General features: G+C 42.1%; 1 protein-coding gene across 6 annotated transcripts in view; it reads left to right on the forward strand.

Annotated features, from left to right (window-relative positions):
• Positions 1–6,748: 6,748 nt before the first annotated feature.
• Positions 6,749–26,525, forward strand: part of gbf1 (golgi brefeldin A resistant guanine nucleotide exchange factor 1) — a 151,501-nt gene continuing 131,724 nt past the window's right edge. For 2 of the 6 annotated variants that reach the window (XM_061837919.1, XM_061837921.1), the window contains exon 1: positions 6,749–7,227. The gene's annotated coding sequence lies outside the window, so the exon portion shown is untranslated. The remainder of the gene's footprint in view (positions 7,228–26,525) is intronic. The other 4 variants (XM_061837920.1, XM_061837923.1, XM_061837922.1 and 1 more) reach the window with 2 other exon arrangements.

Consider the following 26,525-nt stretch of genomic DNA (forward strand, 5'->3'; position numbering starts at 1 on the left):
GAAGAGTCTTTGCTAGGATGAAGGGCAAATTTTATAAAACACTGGTGAAGCCGGCCATGATGTATAGATTAGAACGGTGGCACTGAAGCGACAACAGGAAACAAAACTGGAGTTGGCAAAAATGAAGATGTTGAGGTTCTCTCTAGGAGTGAGCAGGTTGGATAGGATTAGAAATGAGCTCATTCAACGGACAGCCAAAGTTTGATATTTTGGAGACAAGGCTTGAGAGAGCAGACTTCGATGGTTTGGACATGTTCAGAGGTGAGAGAGTGGGTATTTTGGTAGAAGCGTACTGAGGATGGAGCTGCCAGGCAAAGAGCGAGAGGAACGCCAAAGAGAAAGTTGATGTATGTTGTGACTGAAGACATGAGGGGAGTTGGTGTTAGAGAGGAAGATGCAGGAGATACACTTAGATGGAAAAAGATGACACGCTGTGGCGACCCCTAACGGGACAAGCCGAAAGGAAAAGAAGATGAAGATACTGTGACACGGAGAAAGTGTCTTTTGTCGAGCTAAGCAATGACGTCATTGATTGGATCTGTGAACTATGAAAAAGCTGATCATCTTAAAATGCAAATTATTGTCAGATACCGATTAAGGCGATCTGATCTATGTAAAGTCTAAGTATTACCACCAATTGTCCACAATTTTGTCCTTATGAATTGCATCGGGCATCTTGCTCTTCAGTGATGGACCTGTTATTGTTGAGATGTGTGGGCATTTTGTGGTATCTTGGAAAAAACAAATAACAATTGCTCCATATAAAATGTGATCTACAACATATTTCAGAATGAGAGAAGATGGTGTTACAGTCCACATGCATACCTAAAAAAAAGAAAACAATGAATCCCACATCTTTGTCAGAGTATTAACAGATTCTTAACACAGCTGTGGGCTTTCAGATATGACACTGCACACAATGTCAAGATTTGTTATCATACATTGACATTTACTAATGTCGCTGGAGTAGAGGGCCTTGCAAAATCCCCTCCCAAAGTTGGAAAAGTGATGCAAACAATGATGCAGGTGTATTTGTTTCTGTAACACCTGGTTTGTAAAAACGAGCTGAGCAACATGCCGGCACTGATAAACTCCATTGAACAAATTTGTGATTAGAGCAATCGTGAACCATGCTGGCATCTGAGAAAAGAGAATTTGAAACAAACATTCAATTTAAAATAATGGAAAGAAGAATTTGTATTTAATTTCCGACCATTAACGAAAAAACTTTTTTTTAACCTTTGCTCAAAGTCACAATTTTAAAATAGGTTGTAGGTTTCTGACAAATCTAACAAGTATTGCTTTTGAGATAAGTAATTCATTTCACAAACAGTGATACTACTCAAAGAAAATGTTAAATAAGTATTACGCGCAGTATTATATTTTTTAGTTTGGACCACACAAAAAGGATTAATAATGTACTAAGTAAGTACTAAGACTATTTGACACTGATTCTGGGATTTCTACAAAAACATGTTCCAATGTACCAAACATTCCAAATATACTACATTACATAATACATTATTATCACAAACAACACATTTGACTCCTACCTGCAATTTGGTGAGTAGCACAAGTCAGCGATATTTTTAGTTTTAATGATTCAAGATGGTAACTGTTGATAATTTTGGGAATAATCAAAACGTGGGTTAAAAAATGATGTGAAAGGTGCTTATTTAAGAGCTAAGTGAAGTTGGACATGAATAAGGGAATTAATGGATAACAAATGACAACATTGAAAAAGGAGTCAGTGTTAGTGTAGTGGTACACATACCTACCTTTGGTGCAGGCAGCGTCCGATTCCTGCTCACTGATGGTATCGATATCTACCCTGCTGGCGACCAGTTCGGGGTGTAGTCTGCCTTCACCTGAAGTTAGCTGGGATAGGCTCCAGCTCTCTCCCAGGATAAATGCAGAGGGCTTGCATCAGGAAGGGCATCTGGCATAAAAACTGTTCCAAACGAATATGACCACTCCTCTGAGATGACACGCTGTGGTGACCCATATTGGGACAAGCCGAAATAAATGCATACATACAAATGACAACATTAAAAGACCAGATTTTAAAAAAATAATTATCAACCTATGATTATACATGTTTTTTTCTCTTCTTTTTTTCCTTCATTTGGCATGATCTGTGCTTTGAAGTTCATTTGTGGAGAATGAGTGGCACTTTTTGTCTCTTTTTCCATCTCTCTCAAGCACTAATTATCTCCTTGCTTGTGAAGCTGGTAACATTCAGCACTCATCACTCATACATATAAGCCTGCTGTTTCCAGTGTTCCTGCCTGATAGTATTCTCACTTCTGCGCAGTACAGTGGCCGTCACATTGCTTATGACAGTAAAAAAAAAAAGGCTCATACTTACTCCGTGTTGTTCCTCTTCCTCCAGTGCCATTCAGTGTCCCCTGTCAGTATAGTAAAATATCTCGGTATAAGACAGAAAGGGATTGACGTCTGGTGACCTGAACCGAAAATGAGTTTGTTTTTTGGTCGCACTGCCACATATACAATATCCTATAAAAGGTTGAGATATTTTTCAGTTTCCTTAAAACAAAACAAAACTAAACTAAACTTTGGAATCTGTAGGTGAGAAGGATAAATCAAGTTAAGACAGACAGACCTATGTCACAAAGGCATTTTTTTCAACAAACCACTTATTTTGATGTTTTCCAACTGCATGGCACCATATCTTAACTATATCTGTTCACTCCTCTTTCTCCATTCATGACACCTTTGCAAGCAGCATGGTAAGAAGTGTAGCTTATTTACAACCATGGAGGCCATGATCAGTGACTTACAATGTACTGACACCGAACACAAACTGAGCTTTTGCCCCCATGGCTTGACAGCCAGGGGCCGTCATAAAATATTGTGGATCAAGCAGCTGTTCATTGTGGAAGCGGCAATCGTGTTAGACGCTGTTTTTTTTCCCCCCCAATATCCTGAACAATCAGTGTTACGTTTGTAACAAGTCAAAGTTCAGTGATTTCCATCACAAAATACTGACGTTCCAAAACATTTGACAGCTCTGCCTCCCCCATAGGATTTGTGACAGACATTTTCTCACATGTATGTATAAAATATTTGGTTGGATTATCTTTAAATTATCCAGTAACACAAAGTGGATAACCTTCAGCTAATGTCACTCGTAAAGTGCTTTTGATATCCGAATCAAAGGAGCGTGTCTGTGATGTTAATCCAAGTAACATAAAAGTCAATCGACCATATGCCATAACAACATATTTCAGTTGAAAGTTTAGTTTCCAGTATCTATTGAATTCAAGATACTGGAATGCAATGTTATAGGAAAAAAAAAACAAGCATACCCTCATTCTTTAAATGTGTGATAAAGTGGGGTAATGTAATAGGTATACTCAATAGTTCGGTCCTGCTACTTTTCAAGGTGGAAATTGTGTCAAAGGTTTATTACTTTTTAAAGATGAAGGGATAGATAGCTCTTCCAGCCAACACTGCAGTGGGCCACCCGCATTATCTGTTGTATTCACAAAATCAACTAACATTTTGTTTCAACACATTGAACAATGATCCACTACAACAAAGGAGAATGGAAGGTAAATTCGCCATTGCACCAACTAGAAGCTCTAAGCTCCTCCCCCCTTGGAGCCTCCTCCTATTCCCTTGGCACTGCATGGCTCTGGCTGGCAAAGAGGCTGTGAGTCGGTGCCCTCAGAGAGCTGTGGACCCAGAAATAATCTAGCGAGAACTTTGATCCTGAAAGGACTATTCAGTATAGTTGCTATTATTACTTTATTAGTGTATTGGTTCTGTTTTCTTGCAAATGGGTGGCAACCAGTTCAGGGTGAACCCTGCCTTCAGCCCGAAGAAAGCTGGGATGGGCTCCATCACTCCTATGTTCCTTGTGAGGATAACCAGCACAGATAGTGGATAGGTGGATGGATTGGTTTTCTTTCATGTTTTGAGCTTTGTTGTGCTCAAGACCACACTATCCGACACCAAAACTTGCCCAAGACCAGAACTCCTGGAGACCGAGACAAAACCAAGACTTTTGTGAGCTAAGACTGAGACAAGATGAAACCAAGACAAGAGCAAGAGAGCGACAAACTGAGACGGTGACAAAACCAAGACAATAAAAATCAATGTATTTCAAAAACCAAGACAAGGTGAGATAGATTAGAGGTCATGCAATCAGTTGAACAGAGGCGATCCAGCCATCCATCCATTTTCTTTGCCGCTTATCCTTACGAGGGTCGCAGGGAGTGCTGGAGACTATCCCAGCTTTCAACGGGCAGGAGGCGGGGTACACCCTGAACTGGTTGCCAGCCAATCGCAGGGCACATAGAGACAAACAGCCAGACTCACAATCACACCATTTGCACAGATATATTCTGTTTTACTTCAGCTAATCTTCATTCGTCTGCTTTCCAGCGCAAGCCTCCATCTTTCTAGCTGTTCCTCCACCTGCACCCTGCTTTCACTGCAGATACCAATGACATCCGCAACATCATGGTCCAAGGAGATTCCAGTCTAACCTCATCTGTTAGCCTATCCATTAAAGGAGCAAACAGGAAGGGGCTCAGAGCTGATCCCTGATGCATTACCACCTCCACCTTAAATTCTTTTCACACCTACAGCACACCTCACCATTGTTCTGCTCTGTTCAGATTACACTGGCTTGTGCCCCCATAGGGGTGCTTTAATTCTATGAAAGCATAACATCCTTTATCTATCCATCCATTCATTTTCTTAGCCACTTATGCTCAAGTGTCGCAGGAGTGCTGGAGCCTATCCCAGCGGTCATTGGGCAGTAGGCAGGTTACACCCTGAACTGGTTGCCAGCCAATCACAGACCACCCAGAACAAATTGTTCTGGAAATGATTTTTTTTTAGGTCTCAAGCTGTGGGGAGGTTTGGTTCCCAGTCGGTCTATTTTTTTTTATTTAAAACTGAAGAAATTTAACATAGCATTTTGTGACCCTGAAATCTGCACAGCGGAGTCTCATCACAATGAGATCTCCTAAAAACCATCTTAAGTGATGCAGACCAGGTAGGAGCTGAGAGGACTTTCAGTGCCAGCTTGTGGAGTTATGGGATTCTCTCATGGTTTTGTCCTAAACGACAAATCACTTAATGAAAAATGTTTCTCTGCTTGCATCAATGACAATGGGCATTCAAAACCGCTGAACGGATTGTTGACACAACTCTACTCTCTATTGAAGACTTGCAGACAAGTCGAACTAGGTCCAGAGCAGTCATGATCCTTTTGGGCCCACCACCTGCTCTTCCAGCTCCTTCCTTTGGGTAGGCGCTACCGATCAATGCAAGTCAAAACTAGCAGGCATTCAAACAGTTTTTTTTCCCCTCTAGCAATTAAGTCATTAAATTATTGATCAGGGAACTACTATTTTATGCTTTGTGCCGTTGTTGGGACACACCCTCATATCCTGCTGGGGAATCAGTATTGGCTTTAGCATTATATTCTGTTGACTATCGCACGACTCGTCACTTTAAACTGCTCTCTTTGCACAATTGTCATTGCACTGGTCTATAACGGAAACTGCGAACGGAAAAGAGCACATTGTATAAGCTTAACATAATGTGGGGCGTTGACGCACACTTAACTGTTCTAAATGAAGAAGACTGCATCTTGCACATCTGTAACTGAATGTCTCTTGGTCTTTGTTCTTGTTAGTTGTTTGTTCTTTGGTCTGAATGTCATACCAGGGCAGCACCGTTTAACGGAGACAAATCCCTTGTGTGTTGTTACACACTTGGCCAGTAAAGCTAAACATTAATACTGTAATGTCTGTGTTCTAAGGAATTCAGACTGAGCTGTTAAGGACGTTATCTGCTGACTTTATTGATACATGACCACCGAATCCCCACTCCCGACTCCAAACCGATTCCTCGTATGTCCAGTAGATAGCAGAGTTATGCATCAAACACATAAAAACATCATACACATCAAACTTCATGTCATGATCATTACATATATGTCATCTACATTTACATCTACACCGTCTGAAGATTTTCAAATAAATAACTGAATGATTAAAACTTTGTGAAGACCCATACACTTTCACTAAACTTTTATGTTGCCTATATTAAAAGTGGCGGCACGGTGGATCAGCTGTAAAGTGTTACAGTTCTGTGGTCCTGGGTTCAATTCTGGACCTGCCTGTATGGAGTTTTCATGATCTCCCCGTGCCTGTGTGTGTTTTCTCCGGGCACTCCGGTTTCCTCCTACATCCGAAAATCATGCAACATTAATTGGACACTCTAAATTGCCCCTAGGTGTAATTATGAGTGCACTGTTTGTCTCGATGTGCCCTGCAATTGGCTGGCAACCAGTTCAGGGTGTCTCCTGCCTTCTGCTCGTTGACAGATGGGATCGGCTCCAGCACTCCCCGCGACCCTTGTGAGGATACGCGACTAAGAAAATGGATTTTAAAAGTTGTTAATTGGATAAAATTGCCGGAAGTCAGGTCAAGTAAACGGACTCGTAATGTTTGTATTCTAAGGAATTCACATTGAAAACTGTTAAGGACTTTGGCTGCTGCCTTTATTGATACATGACCACCAACTCCCGAATGCTGACTGTATATTCTCTACATCCCATTGATCCCAACCAATTCTTCGTATGTCCATGATACACATCAAACACCATGTCATAATCTTTGCAGGATTTGGTGGGGGAGGAGTAAAATAATGCGACGTCATCGCGGCTCAGAGACGTCATTTCCACGACCGGCTCAGCCAACCTTGCTTTTGTGTCTTTGATCCGCCCATAGTTTGGAAAAAATTAAAACTATCTTTCTATATTTCTTTGTTGATGTAATTTACAGGATCCTGTAGTTTATGCGAAAGTAAATCAAAATTTTAATTTAAAATAGTCCTATTATTGTCCTGACCAATCTAATTTAATCTAATCCAATCTTAATAAAACACTGCCCTAAAAACGCTTGGATCAAGCTCGGTTGAGAGCGCACTGCTTTTCCACGTCACTGTGTTTACCAAGACCAGACTGACAGCTATTGCCGTATGTTTTAGTTTTCTTGATTGTTCGAAAATATATGCTGTCAGGCTGTAGAATATCCCAAAATTGTAGTTTGTGAATATGTTGTAGTGAGTAGAACTACAAAACTGGGCTTTCCACTCACTGTTGGCCGACTAGCTTCTAGTTTGTAAAGCTAGTCACTCAGTAGCTTCTAAAGAGGTCCATCTTCGAAGAAGTCAAACACGCAGGTAATACTAATTTAATTTATGGGTCAATAAATTTGAAAACACACCAATGTATTTTTGCAGGCTGGGTAAATGATGAATACATACTCAATCTTAGCGAGGTTACATGCATAGTTGAGCTATAGCTATAACGATAACTATAACTCTAGTGTATTTTGCTAACACTACCTGTCAGTCTTTTAGAATGTTTTACAAAAAGTGTCTTTAAACTATATTCCCAGTTGTGTTCCCTCATATTCCACTGTCCTATATGATTTGGTCACCGCTGACTTGGCCAGCACAATTAACCTGCTGACATCAATGGGTTTTCATTTAAATTCTAACAACCCTTTGAGAGGTGAAGATTCGTGAATTGCATTCCATCCATTTTTTTCCCCATTCCATTGGATGGATTTTTCACAAGTTTTTAAAAAATGTTTATTTAAACATAGTTCAAGCTTGAAATGTACATACATTGTGTAATAACACATTAAATTATTTGTTTCGCTGTCTGGAGTCAAATCAGACCAAACCTCCCCTGTTTCAAGTAAAACAGGTCACCCAAAATATTAAATTTTTTTAAATTCCACAATAATGACAGAATTTCATTGAGAATTGTGTCATTTTCTTTTGGTCAAACGTTTAATTCAGTATTCCCTCGTTTAATGCAGGAGTTATGTTCCAAAACATCGCCCTCCTGAAAGTGCAACTGACACCAAAATATACATTTCAAAATAGGCACTGTTATCAAAAGTACATATAATATTGATCACTTTGATGGTAATATGAAGAAAAGAACATCTCAGAAGCAATTGAAGAGCCCGGGGCCATATTACCTTATCGTTTCAATCCATATTAGACGATATACAGATCACTTCTAAATGCAAACAGACTCCCCAACAGACAGACATGGAGGACGAGGAACCCGATCAAATATTACAAAATGACTCGCCCATAATTGTTTGATTTCCTAACCCTTATACAAGTCTTATTATGACTTACGCTAGTGTATGTAGCGTACTCAGGAGGACCCATGCTGGGTGAAGTACGTCAGAGGTACCCAGACACCGGTGGCCCGTGGGCGGGGGAGCTCCTTTTGCCTCCCCGCATGGGGCCGCCCACCTCCCGCCGATCCACCTCCGTATTGGGGGAACCGACAAATGGTGGCAACCGGCGAATGGCGGTCCGCGTGCATCGACACATTTAGCACCCCTGACTTACATGCTTTAAAGTGCCACTGTCATGAAATGCATGCTTTTTAGTATGTTATGAATGAAAAAACGACAGCCAACATGGAGCCATGCGTTTTTTCACCACAAAACATGTTTTTGACGTATACAGCTATTTCTAACTCCCGCCATGAAAATCCTCTCGAGGGATTTGTTTTTGAGAAGAAGCAGGAAGTGACGTAAAGGACAGACCCACCCTCAAGTGGACTCGTTTGTTTCCATTAGTTTTACCTCCGGGAAGGTAGTTCGTTGTTCCTTCGTGTTAGCCAAAATGCCGGCCTACTGCATTGCTGGAGATTGCTTGAACACTCGGGAGGATGGATTTACCCCTCATAAGTTTGCAAGAGACCCGGTTCGTCGTGAAAAATGGATTGCACGGGTGCAGAGGACGAGTGCTTCGTGGGTTCCAAATGACAGGTTGGTGTGTTTGCTGCTACTAAAAAAAAATAATGGTTTGGGGCGGACCAGGTAATCCGTCTTTCATAACTTAACAAAATATCTGCGTACGAAATGTGTTGATGTGCACGTCTGATGGCGTCGGGCTGGTGCGTCGCTTCGCCAGCAAAGCGCACGGCTCCCGGGCGGCTATGAAAAACGCTGCCACAATACAGCACTCAGCCGCGTGTGATGACAACACAGTAAAGCGCCCGCCTTAACGGTGTTGTTCATGGGGTACTGTGACGTCTATGAAGAACCCCCTAAAGCAGCACAGCTCGGGTCTGCCTCACTCAGCCGCGTGCAACGACAACGCAGTAAAGCGCCCCGGCTCGACGGTGTTGTTCATCGCGTACTGCGGCGGCTGTGAACAACCCCCTAAAGCAGCACGGCTCGGCTCCGTGATCAGCCATCTCTGCGCCAAAAATGAGACACACTGACTGGCTGCGATGAGCCACGATGGCTCATCTCCGCCGCGGAAGTGGATTGGACAGCAGGCGGTTTGGCCGTGATCGCATATCATCTGAATATGGCTTGAAACAATAGTGTAATATTGCTCCGGTAACTTCACTCGATTGTGTGGTGTTCTCCTTTTCGAAAAGAGCTTCCGTGTCAGAAGGGGCGTGTTCGTCTCCCATAGTTAGGGTGCACCGCGTGTTTTCATTGGCAAATGTCTGGGTGTCGTCACGGATAGAGGATGCATCCAATATGGCGACCACCTGGATGTGAGAGAATGACACTTCTGCAACTTTGCACATAGATGACGGGCTCTCCGCTCACATTTATTTTTTCGTTTAGACAGTGAATAATGTTATATGTATTTTTCATTACAATCTCTATTTTAGAATATTTATAGGGATGACACTTGGCCTTTAATAAGATATTATGACGCGGCTCTTATGTAACGTTGTGAGAGAAGGATTACGTCATTTGGCTAATTAGTGCCAAAATGCTATCCAAGTGCTTCGTTCGTTTCGCTGGTTTGACCAAGGGAATTTCTTCTAAATTATCCTGTAACATATGCTAAAAACTGAGAGATAAATTAGTCCCCTCCCACCACTATTATTTTTTTTTAATAGCTCGATACACACCTACTTGTCATTTGGAACACACAAAGCTCTTGTCCTTTGGACTTGTGCAATCCATTTCTGGAAATTTATTGGATATTTTAATTTGTTTTTTAACAAAAATCTGAAAAGTGGGGCGTGCAATATTATTCGGTCCCCTTACAGTAATACTTTGTAGTGCCACCTTTTGGTGCAATTACAACTGCAAAACGCTTGGGGTATGTCCTATCACTTATGCACATCAACAGACTGAAATTCTTGCCCATTTTTCCTTGCAAAACAGCTCGAACTCAGTGAGGTTGGATGGCGTTCGTTTGTGAACAGCAGTCTTCAGCTCTGCCCACAGATTCTCAATTGGATTCAGGTCTGGACTTTGACTTGGCCATTCTAACACCAGGATATGTTTATTTGTGAACCATTCCATTGTAGATTTGGCTTTTATGTTTTTGATCATTGTCCTGTTGTAAAGTAAATCTCTGTCCCAGTCTCCAGAATGGTCCTGTATTTGGCTCCATTCATCTTCCCATCAATTTTAACCATCTTCCCTGTGTCTTTTGAAGAAAAGCAGGCCCAAACCATGAGGCTGGCACCACCATGTTTGACAGTGGGAATGTGTGTTTAGGGTGATGAACTGTGTTGCTTTTACGCCAAAGATATTGTTTTCCATTGTGGTCAAAGCTTCGATTTTGTTTTTATCTGACCAGAGCACCTTCTTCCACATTTTTGATGTGTCTCCCAGGTGGTTTGTAGCACACTTTAAACAAGACTTTTTATGGATATTTTTGAGAAGTGGCTTTCTTCTTGCCACTCTTCCATAAAGGCCAGATTTGTGCAGCGTATGACTGGTTGTTGTCCTATGGACAGACTATCCCACCTCAGCTGTAGATCTCTGTAGTTCATCCAGAGTGATCATGGCCCTCTTGGCTGGATCTCTGATCAGTCTTCTCCTTGTTCGAGGTGAAATTTTAGCGGGACGGCCTGGTTTTGGTAGATTTGCAGTGGTAAGATACTCCTTCCATTTCAATATGATTGCATGCACAATGCTCCTTGAGATGTTTAAAGCTTGGGAAATCTTTTTGTATCCAAATCTGGGTTTAAACTGCTCCACAACACTATCTCGGACCTGCCTGATGTGTTCCTTGCGCTTCATGATGCGCTCTACAGTTTAAACAGAACCCTGAGACTATCACAGAGGAGGTGCATTTATACGGAGATTTGATTACACACGGTGGATTCCATTAATCATCAGTCAACATTGGATCACTCAGAGATCCTCACTGAACTTTTGGAGTGAGTTTGCTGCACTGAAAGTAAAGGGGCCGAATAATATTGCACGCCCCACTTTTCATTTTTTTATTTGTTAAAAAAGTATAAAATAACCAATACATTTTGTCACACTTCACGATTGTGTCCCACTTGTTGTTGATTCTTGAAAAATAATGAAACTTTTATATCTTTGTTTGAAGCCTGAATTGTGGCAAAAAGTTGAAAAGTTCAAGGGGGCCAAATACGTTCACAAAGCACTGTATGTATTTTTTTTTTCATCTCTCGTTTTTTCACTATAGTGTTTTTCATTGAGTGTTTTTTTTTATGTTTTCAGGCTTTTTAACCCATGATACATACATATGATAAACTTTTCTCAGTCACAGATTGACATTTTTTCACATTTCTTTTTTAAACACTCTCAAAGTTCAAACCTTTGTATTTTTTTTTTTTGAAAGAGGACACGATTGATCAAAAATCAAAACCTGTTTGAGGCCAAAATGTTTATTTGAGGAATAAATATCTAAACGTCACTCCATCCATTTTCTTCCACTTTATCCTGAATGAATGTTTTCTTAAAAAAATTAGTTGTTTTTAGAAATTACGCAATTTATTTTAATGATCAATCTATGAGGTTGGAGACAAAATAAATTATTAATAGCGACTGGTCCATTCCTTTTCCCCTTGGTGCGGGTCTGCTGTAGCGTCTTTTTCCGCTGAAGCACATTGTTACAGGTGTGTGCCTGTGAGTGAAAAACAGCTTTGAGTCATTTTTGGTGCTCTATTTTTTTCTGGGTTAGAATATTCTCAGAAACAAACATGCTAGCGTCGATTATGTTTGAAAACTGAAGCTGTGATGAATTGTCACGGGGCATGCTATCTGGCCCCCGGCACGTAGTTTGGATGATTGCATTGAAGTCTGCAGTCATCGTCAACATTTTCAATGGCTACATCTATTGCAGTGGTTCCCAAAGTGGGGTCCACGGACCACCACGGGGTGAAAAACATCTTTCCAGGGGGTCCGTGATGTGTAGACGAAAAAACGAAATCGACTGGAAGCTAATCATGATATGAGAATTGCCCTGTCCAGTGTTGAACCATGTTTTGATTTATTGTGCAAAAATAAAAAGCAAGAGCACGTGAGACACTAAAATAGAGTATTTCTTTGTACCAGAATGGCATAGATGTGTCCAGCACTACAATATTGGCGAAAGTTGAGGTTTGGGGTCCGGGATGATTGTGTAAATTTCATCACAAGACACAAGGTGTGTGGTTTCAACAAATTTGACTTATCAGCTCATTTGCATGATGGCTGCATTCATCAGGCTTCCATCCAAAATGTTCTTACATCATCGTGGTTATTTAGGCTTTCAACCGAATTCTATTAATGTCACTCAACTTTCTGTGACTGGTCACCTGCTCACTTAGCTTCATGCATGTGACCGCCCATATTTTAAAACAGCCACCTGTCCAAATTGCTTCCATACCTCCGCATGTATCTCATTGGGACCAGCTGCCTTTCCATTTTTCATCCAGTTTAATACCTTTCTAACTTCCCACTTACTAATCATTGCCACTTCCCGGTCCACCACACTTACCTCTTCAACTCTTCTAATTTCTCTCATTGTCTTCATTCATCAACTTCTCAGTCTTTTTTTCCATCTATTTACCACACTACTGGCAGCAGTCAACACATTTTCATCTCAAGCCTTAATCACCCTAACCTGCTTCACATCCTTCCAAATCTCTATACCTCCATCAAGCCAACCTGTACAGATCCTTGTCTCCTTCTTTAGTGGCCAACCTGGTGTACATGTTGTCATATGCCTGTTGTTTAGCCTTCACCACCTCTACGTTTTCCCTACATCCCATCTCAATGTATTCCTTTCGCCTCTCCTTAGTCCTCTGTGTCCCACTTCTTCGCTAATCTTTCCTTGTATGACTTCCTGTATTTTGGGGTTCCACCACCAAGTCTCCTTCTCCTCCTCCTGCCTGTCCCTGTGATTGGCTATCGTAGTCCAGTTTTCCAAGAGCTCCTCCTGTCCACCTGGAGCCAGTCTCACCTTTGTCCTAAAGGTTGCAAAACACTCTCCCTTTCTCAGTTTCCATCACATGGTTCTCTGCTCTACCTTTTGTCTTCTTTGTCCTCCTCCTCACCACCATCCTATTCCATCTAGCGACACTTTTCCCGACCACTTCCTTACATTCAGTAACCTCCTTCAGATTGCATCGTTTTAACAAAATGTAATCCACTTTGGTGCGTCTACCACTACTGTTGTACGTCACCCTGTGTTCCTGCATCTGCTGGAAAAAAATGTTCAGTATTGCCTTTTCCATTGCTTTTGTCAAATCTACCACCATCTATCCCTCCAATTTCCTTTCCTGGATGCCATACTTACCCATCACTACTTTACCACCCTTGTTTCCTTCACCAACTTGTCCATTACAATCTGCACCAATCACAACTCTCCGTGTGTCTGGGATGCTCAGAAATACTTCGTTGTTCCTACCTGCGGGGCATTGCTGCTAATCATATGATTTCAAATTTCAGCCTCATCACTCGATCTGATTCTCTTTTCACCTCCAAGAGATTCTGACCAAAGTCTTCCTCTAAAATAACCTGTACTCCATTTCTCTTCCCAGTTACCCCACGGTAAAATAATTTAAACTCTGCCCTGAATGTTCTAGCCTGACTGCCTTTGCACCTGTTCTCTTGAATCCACAATATATCAACCTTTCTCTTAATCATCATGTCAACCAACTCCTGGGCTTTTTCCTGTCATCGTCCCAACATTCAAAGTCACCACAGTCTTTTAAAAGCTCTGTGCTTTCCTATTCTCTTTTTGCCAAAGAATCCCCTTCTATGTCTTTGACCCACAGGAGTGTAATATCCACTAAGGCCCTGCAGGTTAACAGTGCTGGCAGCGGATGTTGTTAATTCAGTATGGGATTCTTTACATGAATGCTCATATTTGTTTTATAGTAGGTTAGCACCCACTATTTCTGTCATGTTGCAATGTTGGTTTGACCTGACTGCTTAGAATACATGACCTGAATACAGAATACTTTTAAGATACTCAGTATACAGTGCACATTTAAATAAGTAAAGGAACAAGTAATTTAAATAGACATTGGTGGTCATGTACACGTTTGGATTGATTGTTTTTTTTAGACTTCATTAGTAATTTCCCCCCAAAATCCTGATCGTATAAAAGGCTACTATCAATCTTCTTTGTGGTCGTCCTTTCTCTCTTTTGCTTGGAAGTACTATGCTACCAAACTAAAAGGCTTTACACGATCAGGATTTTTTGACTAAACAGCCAGTTTAAAAAAAAAAAATGACAACCGATCATAAGATGGAGCAATGTGTCCATATAAATTACTTGTTCATTTACTCTATATACTTGTGTTCTTAATTGCTCCAAAATTATAATTACAATAAATCTATCTTTTTTTCCTTTTTTCAAATTTTGTATTCTATCTTTGTCCATTTATGCCTGCGAGGCATAGTGACAGAACAAATTAATGATCCTTTACTAGATGTCAGGAAGTACATACAGTCATAAAGATACCCACTTTTTATGACATTTCTTTGGAGTGTGCCGTGAGATATTTCACTAATAAAATATGACTTTGCTCCATAAAGGTTGGAACTTACTGATCCATTTCGATAACGTATTCTAATCAGTCATGTCAAAACTTTCCAACATGACAAAAATAATGGATACTAACTTATTGTAAGGTGTAAAAAAAAAAAAAAAAAAATGTTGTTGGATCCGACTCTAAAAATTCCCGCTGCCCCTACCATTTTTATACCACGTAATAAATATGTCAGGGGCATGGTTCTCCACAGCCTCTCCGCCAACATTTTTTTTTTCAAAATGACTTTAAGGTGGTGACATATATACAGTACTAGAGTGCCCTCCATAATTATTGGCACCCATGGTTAAGACTTGTTTTATTAGCTTCTAATAATTTTTTTTTCTAAATAATATGGGACTTTAATGGAAAAAAAGAGAAAATTCCAACCTTCAATACAACTGCATTTATTCAGTGGGGAAAAAATCCCACATAAAGAAATAATTATTTTACATCAAATAATGTGTGTCACAATTATTAGTACCCCTGGTGTTAATACAACCCCCTTTTGCCAACAAAACAGCACCTAATCTTCTCCTATAATGTTTCACAAGATTGGAAAAGACAGAAAGAGGGATCTTCAGCCATTACTCTTTGCAGAATCTCTCTAAATCATCCAGAGACCTGGGTCCTCTCCTCTTCAGCTCACCCTACAGGTTTTCAATGGGGTTAAGGTCTGGGGACTGAGAAGGCCATGGAAGGAGCTTGATTTTGTGTCTGGTGTAGGTTTGGCCATATGTTTAGGGTCATTGTCTTGCTGAAAGACCCAGTGACGACCCATCTTCAGCTTTCGGGCAGAGGGCAACAGATTTTGATTTAAAATGTCTTGGTATTTCAAAGCATTCATGATGCCATGCACCCTAACAAGGTTCCCAGGGCCTTTGGAAGCGAAACAGCCCCACAGCTTTACTGACCCACCCCCATACTTCACAGTGGGTATGAGGGGCTTTTCAGCATGCGCATCTTTTGTGGCACGCCAGACCCACTTAGTGTTTGTTGCCAAAATCTCAATCTTGGTCTCATCTGACGGTCCCATTTGAACGGAATACCGGTTAGCGAACTCCAGACGTTTGCGTTTATGATTGTGAGTGAGGAAAGTTTTTCTCCGTTCATGCCTCCCAAACATTTTGTTGGTGTGTAGACAGCGCCTGATGGTTGATTTGGAGACCCCAGGATGCTACCATTTGTCGGAATTCTGTAACAGTGACCTTTGGAGATGTTTTGATTTCTCTTACCATCCTCCACACTGTGTGTGGCGGCAAAATAAACATGGGTCCTCGTCCAGGTTTGTTTACCACTGTTCCAGTTGTTTTGAACTTCTTAATTATTCCTGTCACAGTGGATATGGGCAGCTGCAGTTGAGTGGCAATCTTCTTGTAGCCTCTGCCTGACCTGTGAAGGTCGACGCACATCTGCCTCACTTGTATGCTGTGTTCCTTTGTCTTTCCCATGTTTAAGAGTGGATAAGAGAAATGGCCTCTGTCCCATGTCATATTTATACCCCAGGGAAACAGGAAGTGATGAATTACTAATTAAATGTTCCTACATACTCTGGTAAACTTTGTAAACTACTTTAGAACTGACAGAAATGCTTCAATTATATTTATTTCCTGGGAATTGTTAAGGGTGCCAATAATTGTGGAACAGGTGATTTAATGAAAAATAATTTGAAAACGAGCTTTTGGATTCGAATATACCATAGATGATGGTGATGCAGAGTAAATGTCTTGATTGATTGGTTAGGCGAATTATGACATTAAAGCCAATTAACATAAAATGCTAATTATTGGCCCATATCGATCAAACCGATCAGATTGGAGTAAAGTCTACTAACCACTTTAACTTATACCCTTACTAACTTTACATGAATATTGTTTGTATACTTTGCATAGAGACAATGAGAAAAAGTGGTTGGCTATTTGGAAATGAAGGTATAATGCGTCTTAAACTGAGTCCCATCATGCTTGTGTCATCCAAATTTGCCTCTCTCTCTCTCTCTCTTCTCTCTCTCTCTCTCTCTCTCTCCTCTCTCTCTCTCTCTCTCTCTCTCTCTCTCTCTCTTCTCTCTCTCTCTCCTCTCTCTCTCTCTCTCTTTCTCTTCTCTTTCTCTTTCTCTTTCTCTCTCTTCTCTCTCTCTTTCTTTCTCTCTCTCTTTCTTCTCTCTCTCTCTTCTCTCTCTCTCTCTCTCGTATTTGAACACATAGCTACATTGCAAGTTCTCCCACATAGAAATCATGGAGGGGTCTGAATTTTTCATCAGAGGTACATGCCCACTGTGAGAAAGATAATCTGAAAAGAAAAATCCAGAAATCACATTGTATGATTTTTCTTTTAAGCATTTATTTGGGTGTTACAGCTGCAAATAAGTATTTTAACACCAATGTTAATATTTGGTACTGTAGCCTTTTTGTGCTATTACGGAGGTCAAACATTTCCTGTAATTGTTCACCAGGTTGGCACAAACTGCTGGAGGGATTTTGGCCTACTCCTCTACACAGATCTTCTCTAGATCAGTCAGGTTTCTGGAATGCCGCTGAGAAAAACGGCGTTTCAGCTTCCTCAAAAGATTTTCTATTGGGTTTAGGTCTGGAGACTGGCTAAACCACGCCAGAACCTTGATCTGCGTCTTATGGAGCTATTCCTTGGTTTTCCTGGCTGTGTGCTTTCGGGTCATTGTCATGTTGAAAAACCCAACGAAGACCCATCTTCAATCGTCTGACTGAGGGAAAGAGGTTGTTCCCCAAAATCTCACTATACATGGCTGCGGTCATCTTCTCCTGAAAACAGTGCAGTCGTCCTGTCACACGTACAGAAAAACACCCCCAAAGCATGATGGTACCACCCCCAATGCTTCACAGTAGAGATGGTGTTCTTCGGATGGAACTCATCGTCCATTTCCTCCAAAAACGGTTTGTGGAATTATGACCACAAACTTCCATTTTGGTCTCATCTGACCAAAACACTTTCTCCCATGACTCCTCTGTATCTTCCAAATGATCATTGGCAAACTTATTACGGTCCTTGACAAGTGCTGGTTTAAGCAGGGGAATCTTCTGTGCCATGCGTGATTTCAAACCATGACGTCTTAGTGTATTACCCAGAGTCACCTTGTAAACGGTGGTCCCAGCTCTTTTCAGGTCATTGACCAAGTCCTGTTGTGTTGTCCGTGGCTGATTCTTTACCCTTCTAAGGATCATCGAGACCCCATGAGGTGATATCTTGCGTGGGACTTCACTCCAATTAACATTAATCGTCATGTTTAGCTTCTTCCATTTTCTGATAATTGCTCCAACAGTGGACCTTTTTAACCAAGCTGCTTGGCAATTTCTCTGTAGCACTTTTCCAGCCGTGTGGAGTTGTACAATTTTGTCTCTGGTGTCTTTGGACAGCTCTTTGGTCTTGGCCATGTTACAAGTTTGTGTCTTACTGATTGTATGGGGTAGACGGGTGTATTTATGCAGCTAACGACCTCACACAGGTGCATCTGATTTAGGATAATAAATGGAGTGGAGGTGGACTTTTAAAGGCAGACTAACAGGTCTCTGAGTGTCAGAAATGTAGCTTGTAGACAGGTGTTCAAATACTAATTTGCAGCTGTATTACAAATAAATTGTTAAAAATTAATATATTGTGATTTCTGGATTTTTTTTTTTTTTTTAGATTATCTCTCTCACGGTAGACATGCACTTATGATCGAAATTTCAGACCCCTCCATGATTTCTTAGTGGAAGAACTTGCAGTATAGCAGGGTGTTCAAATGTGTCTATACGTATACACATACATGCATACATACATACATACACACTATATTGTTACACGTGAATTTAGAATGAATCCCCTTGGGCAAACCAGCAAAATATAACAAAGCCATTGTACTGCGTTTCAGACGATTTAATCACACACATAACAATACAATAGCACAAAATAGAAGTACAAAGACCGTTTAGTCTAGCAAAGCAATTTGTAGTCACCAAAGTCAAATAAATGTTCCAAGTAGGCGAATGTTATTTCCAGACAGACAATTTAATCACACACAATACAATGCAACATAAAACAATAACTTCTTCTTCTTCTTCTTCTTTTCCTTTCGGCTTGTCCCGTTAGGGGTCGCCACAGCGTGTCATCTTTTGCCATCTTAGCCTATCTCCTGCATCTTCCTCTCTAACCCCAACTGCCCTCATGTCTTCCCTCACCACATCCATAAACCTTCTCTTTGGTCTTCCTCTCGCTCTTTTGCCTGGGAGCTTCATCCTCAGCATCCTTCTACCAATATACTCACTCTCTCGCCTCTGAACGTGTCCAAACCATCGAAGTCTGCTCTCTCGAATCTTGTCTCCAAAACATCCAGCTTTGGCTGTCGCTCTAATGAGCTCATTTCTAATCCTATCCAACCTGGTCACTCCGAGCGAGAACCTCAACATCTTCATTTCTGCCACCTCCAGTTCAGCTTCCTGTTGTTTCTTCAGTGCCACTGTCTCTAATCCGTACATCATGGCCGGCCTCACCACTGTTTTGTAAACTTTGCCCTTCATCCTAGCAGACACTCTTCTGTCACATAACACACCAGACACCTTTCGCCAGCTGTTCCAACCTGCTTGGACCCGTTTCTTCACTTCCTGACCACACTCTCCACTGCTCTGTATTGTTGACCCCAAGTATTTGAAGTCGTCGACCCTCGCTATCTCTTCTCCCTGTAGCCTCACTCTTCCCCCTCCACTTTTCTCATTCACGCACATATATTCTGTTTTACTTCGGCTAATCTTCATTCCTCTCCTTTCCAGTGCATGTCTCCATCTTTCCAATTGTTCCTCTGCATGCTTCCTGCTTTCACTGCATATGACAATATCATCTGCGAACATCATGGTCCAAGGGGATTCCAGTCTAACCTCATCTGTCAGCCTATCCATTACCACTGCAAACAGGAAGGGGCTCAGAGCTGATCCCTGATGCAGTCCCACCTCCACCTTAAATTCCTCTGTCACACCTAAGGCACACCTCACCATTGTTCTGCTGCCATCATACATGTCCTGTACTATTTTAACATACTTCTCTGCCACACCAGACTTACGCATGCAGTACCACAGTTCCTCTCTTGGTACTCTGTCATAGGCTTTCTATAGATCCACAAAGACGCAATGTAGCTCCTTCTGACCTTCTCTGTACTTTTCCACGAGCATCCTCAAGGCAAATAATGCATCTGTGGTACTCTTTCTAGGCATGAAACCATACTGTTGCTCGCAGATACTTACTTCTGTCCTGAGTCTAGCCTCCACTACTCTTTCCCCATAACTTCATTGTGTGGCTCATCAACTTTATTCCTCTATAGTTCCCACAGCTCTGAACATCCCCTTTGTTCTTAAAAATGGGAACTAGAACACTTTTCCTCCATTCTTCAGGCATCTTTTCGCCCGCTAGTATTCTGTTGAATAAGTTGGTCAAAAACTCCACAGCCATCTCTCCAAATTGCTTCCATACCTCTACCGGTATGTCATCAGGACCAACTGCCTTTCCAGTTTTCATCCTTTGTAGTGCCTTTCTGACTTCCCCCTTAGTAATCATTTCCACTTCCTGGTCCTTCACTCTTGCCTCTTCAACTCTTCCTTCTCTCTCATTTTCTTCATTCATCAACTTCTCAAAGTATTCTTTCCATCTATTTAGTACACTACCGGCACCAGTCAACACATTTCCATCTCTATCCTTAATCACCCTGACCTGCTGCACATCCTTCCCATCTCTATCCCTCTGTCTGGCCAACCTGTAGAGATCCTTTTCTCCTTCTTCTTCGTGTCCAACCTGGTGTACATGTCTTCATATGCCTCTTGTTAGCCTTTGCCACCTCTACCTTTTTGCCCTACGTCGCATCTCGATGTACTCCTTTCGCCTCTCCTCAGTCCTCTCAGTATCCCACTTCTTCTTCGCTAATCTCTTTCCTTGTATGACTCCCTGTATTTTGGGGTTCCACCACCAAGTCTCCTTCTCCTCTTTCCTACCAGATGACACACCAAGTACTCTCCTGCCTGTCTCTCTGATCACCTTGGCTGTCGTCGTCCAGTCTTCGGGAGCTTCGGTTGTCCATCGAGAGCCTGTCTCACCTCTTTCCGGAGGCTGCACAACATTCTTCCTTTTTCAGCTTCCACCACATGGTTCTCTGCTCGACCTTTGTCTTCTTAATCTTCCTACCCACCACCAGAATCATCCTACATACTACCATCCTATGCTGTCGAGCTACACTCTCCCCTACCACTACTTTACAGTCAGTAACCTCCTTCAGATTACATCGTCTGCACAAAATATAATCTACCTGCGTGGTTCTACCTCCGCTCTTGTAGGTCACTATATGTTCCTCCCTCTTCTGGAAATAAGTGTTCACTACAGCCATCTCCATCCTTTTTGCAAAGTCCACCACCATCTGCCCTTCAAAGTTCCTTTCCTGGATGCCGTACTTACCCATCACTTCTTCATCGCCCCTGTTTCCTTTACCAATATGTCCATTACAATCTGCACCAATCACAACTCTCTCGCTGTCTGGGATGCTCAGAACTACTTCATCTAGTTCCTTCCAGAATTTCTCTTTCAACTCTAGGTCACATCCTACCTGTGGTGCATAGCCGCTAACCACATTATACATAACACCCTCAATTTCAAATTTTAGTCTCATCACCCGATCTGATACTCTTTTCACCTCCAAGACATTCTTAGCCAGCTCTTCCTTTAAAATAACCCCTACTCCATTTCTCTTCCCATCTACTCCGTGGTAGAATAATTTAAACCCTGCTCCCAAACTTCTAGCCTTACTACCTTTCCACCTGCTCTCTTGGATGCACAGAATATCAACCTTTCTCCTAATCATCATGTCAACCAACTCCTGTGCTTTTCCTGTCATAGTCCCAACATTCAAAGTCCCTCCACTCAGTTGTAGGCTCTGTGCATTCCTCTTTTTCTTCTGACGCTGGATCCGGTTTCCTCCTCTTCTTTGTCTTCGACCCACAGTAGCTGAATTTCCACCGACGCCCTGCAGGTTAGCATTGCCGGGGGCGGGCGTTGTTAACCCGGGCCACGACCGATCCGGTATGGGATTCTTTAGATGAACCCTCATATTTGTTTGGCACAGTTTTTACGCCGGATGCCCTTCCTGACGCAACCCTCTGCATTTATCCGGGCTTGGGACCTGCCTACAGATTGCACTGGTTTGTGCCCCCATAGGGCTGCATTCAACATAAAACAATAACAAACTAACAAAAAATAGAAGTACAATGACAGCGAATGTCCCAAGTTGTCGAATATTTCGGAAATGTCCAAAAGATGAAAGGCAGAAGGCAGTGTGGCATCCATGTACTTGTGTACTTGTCCAAAAGCAGCCTTCGTAAGAAGCTCCAAACGAGTCCCCACTTTTTATTACGTGTGAATTTAGAATAGATCCGCATGGTTAAACCGACAAAATATAAAAAAAAAGCAGTTGTATTGTGTTTCAGACGATTTAATCACACACATAACAATACAATAACACAAAATAGAAGTACAAAGACAGTTTACTCTAGCAAAACGATTTGTAGTCACCAAAGTCAAACGAATGTTCCAAGTAGGCGAATGTTATTTCCAGCGAATGTCCAAGCAGGCAAATGTTCCGGAAACGTCCATATGATGAAAGGCAGAAGGCAGTGTGGCATCCGTGTAGTTGTCCAAGGTTAGCGGTGGTTGTAAGACGCTCCTGTCGATAGCCATCCTCGTCCTTAAATAGCCACTTCCCGAACATTCCAGAATCTGTGTCCGACGACGTAATAGAGTCCTCTTCGCTCAGAATGTAACAAAATATCTGCGTCATAATAACTTAATAAAGTACATAAGTCATAAAGTAAGAAAGAAAGAAAAATAAAGAGTATAAAGAATGAATAACTAAAATAAAAATATATAGACAGACATAACACTCCCCCTTCAGGATAAGAAAGTTAAAAATAAACTTTGTTGTAATATAACTTAGCAACACTTCAGACATGTTGAAACAGATAATACAGAGATGAAAACACTGAAAAATACAGCACTGTACAGATGAAACATCAAACATAAACTTTACACTCTGGAAAGAGCATCAGCACAAACATTGCCTTGACCTTTAATCTGCTTGAGTACAAGAGTGAATCCTTGCAAACTCAAACTCAAAGTCGAGGGCCTGTTGGCTAGGCCTGCAACCATGGAGCTCTGCTGGGCACAGCCTGAAAGGGTAACGTGGCTTCCCTTTCATTGAGGTCGGGTGCGGTATGAGTTGGGTGGTGGCTGAAGGCATGGACCTTGATGACCAGATCCCTGCCTTTAGAAACTGGCTCTAGGGATGTGGAATGTCACTTCTCTGACAGGGAAGGATCCTGAGCTGTTGTGTAAGGTCAAGAGGTTCCGGCTAGATATAGTCTTGCTCGCCTCCACACACGTCTTGGACTCTGATACCAGTCCTCTTGAGAGGATTTGGACAGCTTCCCACTCTGGAGTTGGCCATAGTGAGAGGCCCCAGAATGGTGTGGGTATACTTATTGTCCCTCGACCTGGCGCCTGTATGTTGGGGCTCACCTTGGTGGACAAGAGGGTAGCCTCCTTCCGCCTTCATGTGGGGGGACGGGTCCTGATATTTGTTTGTGCCTATGAACCAAACAGCAATTCAGAGTACCCACCCTTTTTTGGAGTCCTCAGAGTGAGTGGTAGACACTGCTCCTGCTAAGGGACTTCAATGCTCATTTGGGGAATCACAGTGAGACCTGGAATGGCGTGATTGAGAGGCACACCCCACTACCCCCCGCCTCCGATCAGTACCTGAGCGGTGATCTTTTATTGGATTTCTGTGCTCATTACAGATTTTCCATCACAAACATCATGTTTAAGCATCAGGGTGTCCACACATGCACTTGGTACCAGAGCACCCTCGGTGAAGCTAAGTAGAAAGGCGAAGCTCTCAATTTACTGGTCGATCTCCCGTCCTTGCCTCACTTTTGGTCACGAGCTGTCAGTCATGACTGAAAGAACAAGATCCCAGATTCAAGTGGCTGAAATACGTTTCTTCTGCAGGATGTCCAGTCTCTCCCTGAGAGAGAAGTTCGGTCTCCTGGGAAGGGCTCAGAATTGAGCCGCTGATTCTCCGCATGGAGAGGAGCCAGATGAGGTGGCTCAGGCATCTGATTCGGATGCCTCCTGGACGCCTCCCTGTTGAGGTGTTCCGGGCACGTCCCACCGATAACAATGGAAGAGCTGGATGAATTGGCTCGGAAATGGGAAGTGTGGATGTCACCGCTAAAGTTACTTCCTCCATGACCTATGTGGTCGAAGATGGATGGATGGAGGTGTAATTAATTGCTCAAAAATGACAATAAATAATAAATAATGTATCTATGTTCAATGCAGCCCTATGGGGGCACAAGCAGTGCAATCTGTAGGCCGGTCCCAAGCCCGGATAAATGCAGAGTGTTGCGTAAGGAAGAGCACCCATTGTAAAACTGTGCCAAACAAATATGAGCGTTCATCTAAAGAATACCATACCAGATAAGTCGTGGCCCAGATTAACAACGCCCGTTCCCGGCACCGTTAACCTGCAAGGCGTCAGTGGAAAGTCAGCTACTGTGAGTCGAAGATAAAGCAGAGGAGGAAACTGGATTCGTCGGCAGAAGAAGAAGAAGAACAATGCACAGAGCCTATAACTGAGTGTTGGGACTATGACAGGAAAAGCTCAGGAGTTATTTGACATGATGATTAGGAGAAAGGTTGATATATTGTGCCTCCAAGATAGCAGGTGGAAAGGGAGTAAGGCCAGGGTTTACATTATTTTACCATGGAGTAGGTGTTATTTTAAAGGAAGAGGTACCAAAGAATCTCTTGGAGGTGAAAAGAGTGTCCGATTGAGTGATGAGTCTGAACTTTGAAATAGAGGGTGTTATCAACAATCCAGAGCAATTGTGGGTGTGGTAAGGAAGTAAAGGAATGGGTCGGAAGGTGTCTGGTGTGTTATGTGACTCTCTGCTAGGATGAAGGTCAAAGTTTATAAAAGTGGTCAGACCGGCCATGATGTACGGATTAGAGACGGTGGCACTCAAGAGACAGCAGGAAGCAGAACTGGGGGTGGCAGAAATGAAGGTGTTGCGGTTCTCGCTAGGAGTGAGCAGGTTGGATAGGATTACAAATGAGGGAAAGCCAAAGTTGGATGTTTTGGAGACAAGGTTTGAGAGAGCAGACTTCAATGGTTTAGACATGTCCAGAGGCGAGAGAGTGGGTATATTGGAGGAAGGGTTCTGAGGATGGAGCTGCCATGCAAAAGAGCGAGAGGAAGGCCAAAGAGAAGGTTGATGGATGTTGTGAGGGGAAGACATGAGGGCACTTTGTGTTAGAGAGGAAGATCCAGAAAATAGTCTTAGATCGAAAAAGATGACACGCTGTGGCGACCCCTAATGGGACAAGTCGAAAGGAAAAAGAAGAAGACGAATCTCTTTGTTCATCTATTTACACCAGTGACACATAGGGACAGAGAGAAGAAGTAATGGTTTTCTGATAGTAACAGTAAGTACATACAGCAATTAATGCCTCTAGTTTTTGTGACTTTTTTTTTTATTGGAGTGCCTTGAGACTGCGAGGTATGTGCTTTGGCTCAAAAAAGGTTGCAATTCGCTGCTTTGGGCAATATTTTTTCAACAGACTGCAGCATGTTTACAAACAGGCTTGAGTAGAAGCACTAGCTTGTTATGTTACATAATTTTTGGTTGCCTGGTTACGAGCCGTATCGTATCAACATTACATGTCAACAAATACTCACAAATTTCGTATATTTTTTAAACCGTTGGACCCATATGATGTAAATGTGAATAGCTTAGCTTCATTAATTTCATTTTAGAAAAAATAATACAGACCATCTCTTGAGGATTGTATTTCATGAGCGGGGGTGTAAAGATTAATTTTATCAATGATTTGTGTTGTATCATGTTTCATGGTTATCAATTCGATTTATGGATGATAATGGTTCATTTAGAACAGTAAATTATTCAGTGGTTTGAAATCAGATATTCAGTTATGTTTCTACCCAAAAACGTTTACAATGTGGCCTTGAAATAAATATCTGCATAGCGGACAGTGCAGAATTATCTCGTCAGTCTTAGAAACATACAACAAAACGTAACTGTGCAGGTCGTGTTTTATGTGAAAAGCAGATAGGACGAGTTCCATGTTGGGGTCTCTTGCCGAGTTGGACATCCAGCTTCAGGAAGAAGGGGTGAGCAAAAAGTGGAGTGGACGGATCAAGGTCATTATGAATGTGAGTGTGTAACAGTGCTACCTGCGTCCTTGTCATTGGTGCCTCCTCGCCTGACGAAAGGGACCCACTGCGAGCACTACACCTGTATATCAGGTAGAATTCTGACGCTCAAAGACCTGTTAGTCCACCTTTAATAGTCCACCTCAACTCCATGTATTATCCTGAATCATATGCACTTGTGTGATGTCGTTAGCTGCATAAAGACACCTGCCCACCCCGTACAATCAGTAAGACTCAAACTTGTAACATGGCCAAGACCAAAGAGCTGTCCAAAGACACCAGAGACAACATTGTACAACTCCAAAGGGCTTCAGAGAAGTTGCCAAGCAGCTTGCTGAAAAAAGGTCCACTGTTGGAGCAATCATTAGAAAATGGAAGAAGCTAAACATGAAGGTCAATCTCAATCGGAGT

This window comes from Syngnathoides biaculeatus, chromosome 12 (genome assembly GCF_019802595.1).
Source record: "Syngnathoides biaculeatus isolate LvHL_M chromosome 12, ASM1980259v1, whole genome shotgun sequence".
Taxonomy (NCBI): domain Eukaryota; kingdom Metazoa; phylum Chordata; class Actinopteri; order Syngnathiformes; family Syngnathidae; genus Syngnathoides; species Syngnathoides biaculeatus.